The 9,179-nt window shown below is 39.9% G+C and overlaps 1 protein-coding gene across 1 annotated transcript in view; it reads right to left on the bottom strand.

Annotated features, from left to right (window-relative positions):
• LOC101862821 (B-box type zinc finger protein ncl-1) overlaps nucleotides 1–8,541 on the bottom strand; it is a 33,998-nt gene extending 25,457 nt beyond the window's left edge. The window contains exon 1 of the mRNA XM_005105032.3: nucleotides 8,368–8,541. The gene's annotated coding sequence lies outside the window, so the exon portion shown is untranslated. The remainder of the gene's footprint in view (nucleotides 1–8,367) is intronic.
• Between the last annotated feature and the right edge of the window lie 638 nt (nucleotides 8,542–9,179).

Consider the following 9,179-nt stretch of genomic DNA (forward strand, 5'->3'; position numbering starts at 1 on the left):
AGGAAAGAAGAAGCAAACCACAGCAGAGCACCTTCCAACCACCCACTTAATTTGATTTGTTTTGAGGAAAGAGAAGCACATCGACACAACGACGGTCATTTAGTGCTTTTGGGGGGGGGGGGGTGAAACAGACACACAGAAACAAGAGAGGGAAAGTAAAAAAGGGGACCAACCAGTAGCGCCCGCCAACCACCCGAATTCTATTGCTGGGAAGAAGCAAGACAGATAGAAACAACAGAAGTCAGAAATACCAGTGGCGCAATACAACCGCCCGTGGTCAATGACAGAAAACCAGCAACCACCAACGACAATGAACTCCACGTGGAAAGATTCAACAGTAGAGAACAACTCCGGTAAAAGACGGCTCTTAAAGTTTTTTTGTTCTTGATCTTAACTGTTGCTGTTGTTTTTTTTCAGTAAGTGTTTTACGGCATTTGCAACACAATAAGGTAATATAAGTGCCGAAGATTAGAGGTGTTACAAGAGGGTAAAAAAAAAAAAAAAGGAGGAGATATAAGGATGATAGATGTTTGATAGGAAAGAAGAAGCAAACCACATCAGAGCACCCGCCAAGGCCCTACAATTATTGTTTTGTCTGGTGGATATCAGAGAGAGGAAGGGTGTGAGTGACGGACAAGAAGTCTTCACATTGTCGACAAAACACAGCGGACGTGAATGATACATGAAAAATAAGACAGGTAAATTCACATGCATGGCCAGCTGCGATTATAGAGTGTGAAAGGAAAGAGACAGAGGGAGTGAGACAGACAGAGAGACCGATTGAGAGATACTAAGAGACAGACAAAACAGAGTGAGACAGACAGTCAATAGACTGATTGAGAGAGAGTGTCGACAGACACACACACACACACAGAGTGTGTGTGTGTGTGTGTGAGAGAGAGAGAGAGAGAGAGAGAGAGAGAGAGAGAGAGAGAGAGAGAGAGTGAGAGACAAACAGACAGAGTCAGAGTGAGAAAGAGAGAGAGAGAGAGAGAGACAGAGAGAGAGAGAGAGAGACAGACAGACAGACAAACAGTGTGACACAGAGATCTAGAGAGAGAGAGAGAGAGATCTAGAGAGAGAGAGAGATCTAGAGAGAGAGAGAGAGAGATCTAGAGAGAGAGAGAGATCTAGAGAGAGAGAGAGAGAGAGAGAAATAAGCAAGATCGCATAAAAAAAGAGAATTCATGCCAATAAAGAGTAACGAAAATATTACCAGCACTGAAAAAAAAAATCCTGTTGGCATGTACAAACAAACACACGTAAAATGAAACTCAGAGACCATGCAAATTTAAAGCACGAGAGAGACAGAGAGAAGGAACACAGCTACATGATATGATTTTAAAAGAAACAAAAACCAAAGAGGAGCAAAGAAAAAAAAATATGAAGCATAAAATACTGTATTATTATAGTTTTATTTACACTTTACAGAGCCAGAAACTGGCCGTAAAGATGAACACCGCGGGACACAACGCTACAGAGGCAGAGATAGAAAAGACAAAAACTGAGCTGATTTATGCTGAGTCAGCACTATAGCTACCACATCTCGAAGAGATTTTTTAGAAAATGAAATGCACGGCATATACTAGATCTATTTATTATTATCATTAAGTTAGGACAAAAGTAACACTGAATAAGAAAGCGTACATTGAAACCTGGCCCGAGGGGGACACAATTTTTAGTTTTAGTAGATGTTTTACGGCGCTCGCAACTGCAAAATACGGTCATATGAGCGCCAGAAGATTAGACCTGTTACAAGAGAGTACCAAATATAAAAAAGAAGAAGGGGAGAAAAGGACGATAGATGTTTGATAGGAGAGAAGAAGCAAACCACACCAGAGCACCTGCCAACCACCCACGAGGACACAGTAAAAACTGTCTCCTCAATTACCTAAATTGTGTTGATCAGGATGTAAACCTTGTACATTTACAATAGAAAGAAGCCTCCTTGCCAAAGGCCGTTAATCAGTGATGATGTCGGAGGGAGTTACTGACACAAAGATACATGTCCACGCACATCTCATGTCAAAACTAATAAGCTTAGAATAGGCTTTCAAGCATCAGTGGCAGTTCACAACTCGATTAAAGAGGCAACATGCAACTGAAAAGACACATTTCAATATACATTGTATAAACCAAAAGATTTTAGAGTTACCCCAACCACTAATACAAATCCATCTTTTCGGTGTAAAAAAAATATTTTAAAAATCCCCAAACCCAAGGTATTTTAGCACATGTACACATTTGAGGCAGTGTGGCGAGATCGGGTGCTCGTCACAATAAAGAAATCAAAGAAATTTTTTTTTTCTAATTTTCTATTTTTGGCTCAACACTTTTTAAGTCCATTTAAAAACACATTTTTGTGTGAATTTTACTGAAAACATTGATTAAAGGTGAAAAAAAGTAAATGTTCAGTTTCTAAGAACTCTCAGGCTAAAGAAGTAACCAAACTTTGGCGGCTAACTTTACCCCTGAAACCAGGTGACCCTGACCTCCTTCAATTGCAAGTATTTTGACTTCTATTCCACATAGATGGATATTCCCCCCCCCCCAAAGGAAGGCAAATGAACAGGCTTTTTAAGATGATATCAACTACCCCATATGCCCCAAAAAATTGATGAGTGCCTGATTCCACCACACTGTGACACATAATTTGTCTTCATACTAATGATTTCCCTTCAATTCATCACATTCGTCAGGATAGTGTCTGACTGTCAAGCCAGCGCAGCATAAACCAGTACCACTTTTTCAAACTATAGTCAAATGACAAATACTACACAGGATTTCTTAGGTCTGACAGCTGTTTATGATTTTCCGCCAGGGCCTAGATGAAAGTTTTAGTTCTAGTAGAGGGTTTTACGGCGCTCGCAACTGCATAAGGTCATATGAGCGCCACAGGAATAGAGGAGTTACAAGAGAGTATCAAACACAAAAATGAAGAAGGAGAGATAAGGACGAAAGATGTTTGATAGGAAAGAAGAAGCAAACCACACCAAAGCACCCGCCAACCACCCACTGGCCTTGATGAAAACCCTTTACAAGAGTCACAAATGTAAAGACAAAGAAAATCATTAAAACCTCCAAGTTAGCTGCGATAGCAGGGACCAAGTAAATAGACTCATCTTCACTCCGCGAAACCTATTATTGTAATCTCGTGTCAACCGCCAGTCACACAGCAAGATTCCAGTGGAATCTTTAGTTTGAGATTTGTAGGACCACGTATCATCTGGACGACAGGCTTCATTATTAAAATATCAATCAAATTATATGCTATTTTATAACAAAAGAACATGGAAGTATCCTATCTGCTCCACCCATTTGTTAAATAGTCCTGCCTGCTCTAAAAAAACAACCACCTTTACAATGACCACTTCCCACTTCAACCCTTTTTTTCTGCATTATAGACTCTATCAAAGACATCCACCTGTCCAAGACAATCACTTTTCTCCTGAAAAAAAGGATGGCCTTCTAGGACAATTTCGACTACACATTATGCTCCCATCAACACAAAATATAGGGGATAGATAGATAGATAACATATTTCTCTCGTGTGTCTACACTAATTAAATACTAACAGTAAAATTTTAAAATCCAAAGTGCCGCACATTTTGTAGTTGTTGTTGTCTCTACTAAACACAAAAGCGCCAGTTGATAGAAATGGGCAGGGTTAAAAAAAAAGAAACAACAAAAACCCACAAAAGATAGTTAAGGAGGTGAGCTGCTTTAGCCTTGTCCCGTGTAGGGCCAGCCCAGACACAGCAGCAGAATAAAGTATCCCAGCAGACAGACAGACACAAAAGTGTGGTCCACACAGATCCACAGTAAAAACATAGGCTTGTATTGTTGGTCAGCTGTTCAGAAGTCCGAAATTTTACTTTTTTTTTTTTAATCACTTGACCTAGAAAAATTAATTATATCTTTTTGTACATATTAAACATCCATCGTTCCCTCAAATAAAAATAACCAGAAGTCAAAAGACCAAGGATTGGCTTCTGATCCGTAAAAGGAAAAGATACATACAGAAGGTCATTTTTACCATCATCCATAAACTTCTCATCTAAATCATCTTGATAAGTAACATTCCGATGACCTCAAAAGCATGCAATATCAGAATACCATTGAGTTACAATCGGAATACAGAGTACGTAACTAGCCTAACTTTATTAATATTTATATTCATTGTCCATTTATATTACATGCGACTGTGAGCCGGTTTGTGAATGCAAGCATACTATTGTTACTGTATTATCATGGCTTTGTACACAGATGTATGCGGAAAAAGGAAGTGTGAGAGAGTGTGTTAGTGTATATCGGTGTTCAAATGCGCAGGCGAATGCCTATGTGTGCATGATATATGTGTGTGTTGTGCGTGTTTTTGTGTGTGTGTGTATGTGTGTACGTGGTGTAACACAAAGCCAACGAGGCAGGATCTGGACAATAAAGATTTATCTTCTCTTTTTAATCTGTGGTATCGGTTGAATTTGCTTAAGGAATATTTTGTCAAAATTCGAATTCTAAATGCTGAAAATAGTATTATGAAAAGATACGTAACATAGAAAAGGGTTTTAAGAAAACAAAATAGGGTTTTTTTCCTCTCTCTGCAAAAATTTGCTTTCTGGACGAAGTACAACATGGAGAGAACCACGAATCTACAACTACAACCACTGTGGTTTCAATGCGTACACTTATGTGTGCATGTTTGCGTGTGTGTCTGTGAGTGTGTGTGCGCGCGCGCGCGTGTGTGTGTGTGTACACAGTGTGTAGGCCTATGAGGAGAAACACAATACCAATGAGCCAGGATCTGGACAATAAAGATGTATCTTCTATGATCTTAATCTGTGGTATCGTTTGCATGTGCTCAAGGATTATTTTGTCTAAATTCAAATTCTAAATGCTGAAAATAGTATGAAAAGATATGTAACGTAGACATGTGTTTTAAGGAAACGAAGTATGTTTATTTTTCTCTCTCTGCAAAAATTTACTTTCTGGACTACCCATACAGAACAGAACTTTTTAGCTTTAGTAGAGGTTTTACGGTGCTCACAACTGCATAAAGGTCATATGAGCGCCAGAAGATTAGAGGAGTTACAAGAGAGTAACAAACATAAAAGTAGAAGGGGAGATAAGGACGATAGATATTTGATAGGAAAGAAGAAACAAACCACACCACAGCACCCGCCAACCACCCATAGAACAGAACTGAGGGCACCAGATAATTCTCAGTACACAAGATGACGATGATGGACTTTTCTGCTAGCTTTTTCTGTTTATTTGGGATGAATTCAGAGGGATACCAGCACGGGTCACCCTTCCCGACTGACACTGATGAAGAGGAACAAAGACAAAAAGTTCACATGTTTTGATTTAAAATATAGATGTCTAGGGTGGGTGGTTGGTGGGTGCTTTGGTGTGGCCTGCTCCTCTTTTCCAATCAGCATGTATCATCCCCATCTCGCCTCTTTTTTATGTTACTCTTTAATAACATCTTAGGCCCATCTTTGTACTTTTAATAGTGTTGCAAATGCAATAAAAACAAACTAAAATTACAACTAAGAGATCTAGGGTCACCAACAGCAACCAAATTCTACACACAAAGACAAGTCTCCACATTCTAGAACTGATGCCAGGACTGAGGAATAGCCTTCAACAATTGGGTAACGTTGTCACTTTTGTGTGAAAGAGTGGGAAAGACAAAATTTTGACAAAAAGTGCAGAAAAGGTACGCCTGCCACGGCTGACAGCACAAACAGAAAGTCTAAATCCATCCCTATCATGTAATGATAGTTCATCTCTTACTACACCTCTACAGGTGCCCCGTTCGTTCAGTTGGTATCGTGCCGGACTGCGGAGTGGATGGCCTTGGTTCAAATCCCAGACTGGGCATTCTTAAAGTTTTTGTGGAGTTTTCAAGGCTCACAACCCATTTCGCTCGGTCTTATCAGAGACCCTCGGACGTTTAATTATAGTCTATCAGAATATAAAACCCTTAAACACTCTGTTTCTACTTACACCCCTATCAACATGATATAATTTAGATAATGTGGGAAGTGACAGTGTCGAACCAGCCTGTAAAAGAAAAGCCAATCTACGCTGAGAGCGAGATACCACATTCCAACAGATATGGAGCTACTCAATCACATCATGTATCACTTCCAAATGCAGGAAATAAACTCACAAAAAGTAAGAAAACCTTGACCAATAAAGAAGGCTACAACTACAAAGGCTGCCTGAGCTTGTTTTTCTATGATCAAATTTTTCTACGATCAAAAGCTCTTTTTATCTAATTCACACAATTTCCTTGACCTCGAAAGGTGAAGACCCTCACATTTCATTCAATGGGAACGGAAGGAAGGAGGGCAGAAGCAGATTATAATAGACCTCAAGGGGACAAAAAAACTTTAATGTATTGTCGTCATTTATCATTGTCTTGTAGGTCGAAACATAATGTCAGGAGAAACCACAAAAACTAATTTACCATTAAGAAGAGTAAACTTGGACCGATCGAAGCGCCTCATTACATCTACAACATACCTGGTCATAATTTTTTTGTAGTTTTGAGAAACAGTGTACTACTACAATGTAAACATAACAGCATTCTTTATTGAGAAACAACAAATGGTCAAGCACTCTTCCGTGATGACATGTTTTCTGCGGTCGCGGAGTTAAAAACACTTGTTTTGCTCAGTCTTCAATTTCAACCTTTTATTTATAGTCCCACTTTGTGAGACTTCCACCATGAATCATGAAGACATTATTTACAAAAACAGAAGTTGAAAGCCTAACAAAGCTAAAACCTTTAAGTAAGTTCCATTATATTTATTATCAAGGAGGGAAAGGATATTATATAAGGACATGAACAAAGAGATGGAGGAAAACCACATCAGGTTACCTGATCTCTTGACCAACTCTACCCTCACACCAGACTATTCTTACAAAACCTTAGCCTTAATAATAACGGGTAACTCAATTCTTTCTGTTCCTCCCCCAATCATTCATTTTTAAAAATCCGGATGATCGTACAGGCTGCCATGAATCCACGACAAGCTACTCAGTTATCTACAAGAGAAAGGGCTAGAATCTATAAAAATAAATAGAAAAGAAGAGAACAAAACTTGTGCAGACATGACATGGCACAAATTGAAGGACAGCAGTGGTCCACAGAACAACTGGTCTCACGTTGGAATTCACAGCATTCACTACTGGTCTTTGTAGATGTGTCCTTGCCGAAACATCACACACTGCTCAGTTTCATTTTCCAGAGTATAGATCAAGAGTGTATAGGCCTAGACGTTGACGATGTTGCTCATGGGAAGTCAGTTTCCTGATTACGATGGAAGCTGTCTAAAGTTTTGAGTAGGCTCCAACTCCAATGTAACGGCTCAGGAAAAATGATTTTTTAAAAACAGGTTTTCCACTTTAAACTTTCATTCCTCTTCAGTCTCTATGACTAACTATAGCACCCTTCTGCCTCCTTGATCATTACTTACCTAACCAGTTAGGAATCTAGTTTGGAGCTAACATCTAGAATCTAGAATCTAGAGATTTCTAGATTCAGACCTAGACTCAAAAACAAGTTTTAATTGCACAGTGCATAGGGCAAGCAGACATTAAACCAAATAGTTAACTAATCCTGAATGAAAATCTAGTCTGGACTTGCAAAAAGGCACAATATTTCTTCATGATAACAACAAAGCAAATTTATTTTTAGCCACCGACTTTTCCATACCACAGCTGAACAAACCAGGGCCAGGCCTAGGCCGACGACCTATTTACATACATCCCAAAAAGCAAAGTAGGCCATCAAATTCCAGAGGGGTCTCTGTGTGTTTAAGAGGAAGTGCGATGTAGTTACTAAAGATTATGTAGACATGATGAATGTATAAGACTCTACGACAGAAGACACACTTATTTTAAGTCAAATTAAAAGCGAGATTATATAACGTCTAACAATTTTGGGGGAACTCATTCGCCGCACCAATCAGCTGTTGAGAGCAGATACTGATACTGTGATACCGGAGGGTATCAATGTCAGCCTGAACAGCGGAAACTCACGTCCCAACAGATGATTCACGCCTTCGAAATGAGTAACTATGGGTAAAACAAAAACATTTTGAAGGAGGCAAGGAATTTTATTGTGGGTAGAAGAAGCTATATTCTGGTGATTAGCTCAGACAGCCCCGCCGGGTCCTGATGTCTGTACTGAAGTCGGCACTCTGAAAACAATCCCATTTTAGGTCAAAGCAAGTCTGAGCTGTTGTATCGGCGAAAGAGAGGTTACCACAGGCGATTACGGATTATCAAAAACTGATAGGAAGATTAAAATTCACGTGTCGTATCAGTTCAAACATATAAGAACAACAAACTTACCTGATCTTGTGTCATAAGGTAGAAAATCTTAAATACATGTGTTCCCTATCACAACGACACAGCCATGACAAAGGTTTCAGCTCGCTGAAGATCGCTAAGAATAACCGTCTGCTATGTAGGCGCACAGCCCCCTCTGGCGGCACGCGCAGGCCTCTCCAACACTGACTGGCTGAATAATCTTTAGGCAGCAGATGATCGGAGCTGTTTTTCGCTATGACTGGGCTATGACTACTCCCAGGTCCAGGCGAGGCGAGTCGGCAGTCGGACTGAACTGCGCAATGCATTCAAGGGTACACATTTAGAATGTACTGTATATTATTACTATTAATATTATTCTACTGATATCAGTTCAATGAAAGGGGCAAAATGTAGGTGACCCAGACTCATGCTAACAAAACAGAATAACCGAATAGTAACAACTGCTCGTTGACAGTTTCGCCGCGAGAGGTTTTAGTGAATTTAGTTTTGCCGGTGCGGCGTTTTGTGGTGCGAGGGATAGGCTAAAGGTAAATGGGAGAGGAGGGGGCGGGGCGGGGTGGGGCAGGGGGAGGAGGGCCAGGCAGCGAAATGTCGTTTGAACAAGCAGCATCTTGTCGAAGACTGATTCATACATGTAGGCCTGCAACTAGAAGAGAGGTGACAGAAATAGAAATAATGCTTCCATTTCAAGCCTACTAACTGATCATGGTTTTTTTCTCTTTTCCATTTTCACGGTAGGAGCACTTTGCGGTTTGTTTTGAAATTTTATTTACATGTTTGGCTGTGTTTGGGTATGTGCGCGTTTATGTATTTGTGTTTGTGAGTGTGTGTGT

The sequence above is a fragment of the Aplysia californica genome, unplaced genomic scaffold (genome assembly GCF_000002075.1).
Source record: "Aplysia californica isolate F4 #8 unplaced genomic scaffold, AplCal3.0 scaffold00449, whole genome shotgun sequence".
Taxonomy (NCBI): domain Eukaryota; kingdom Metazoa; phylum Mollusca; class Gastropoda; order Aplysiida; family Aplysiidae; genus Aplysia; species Aplysia californica.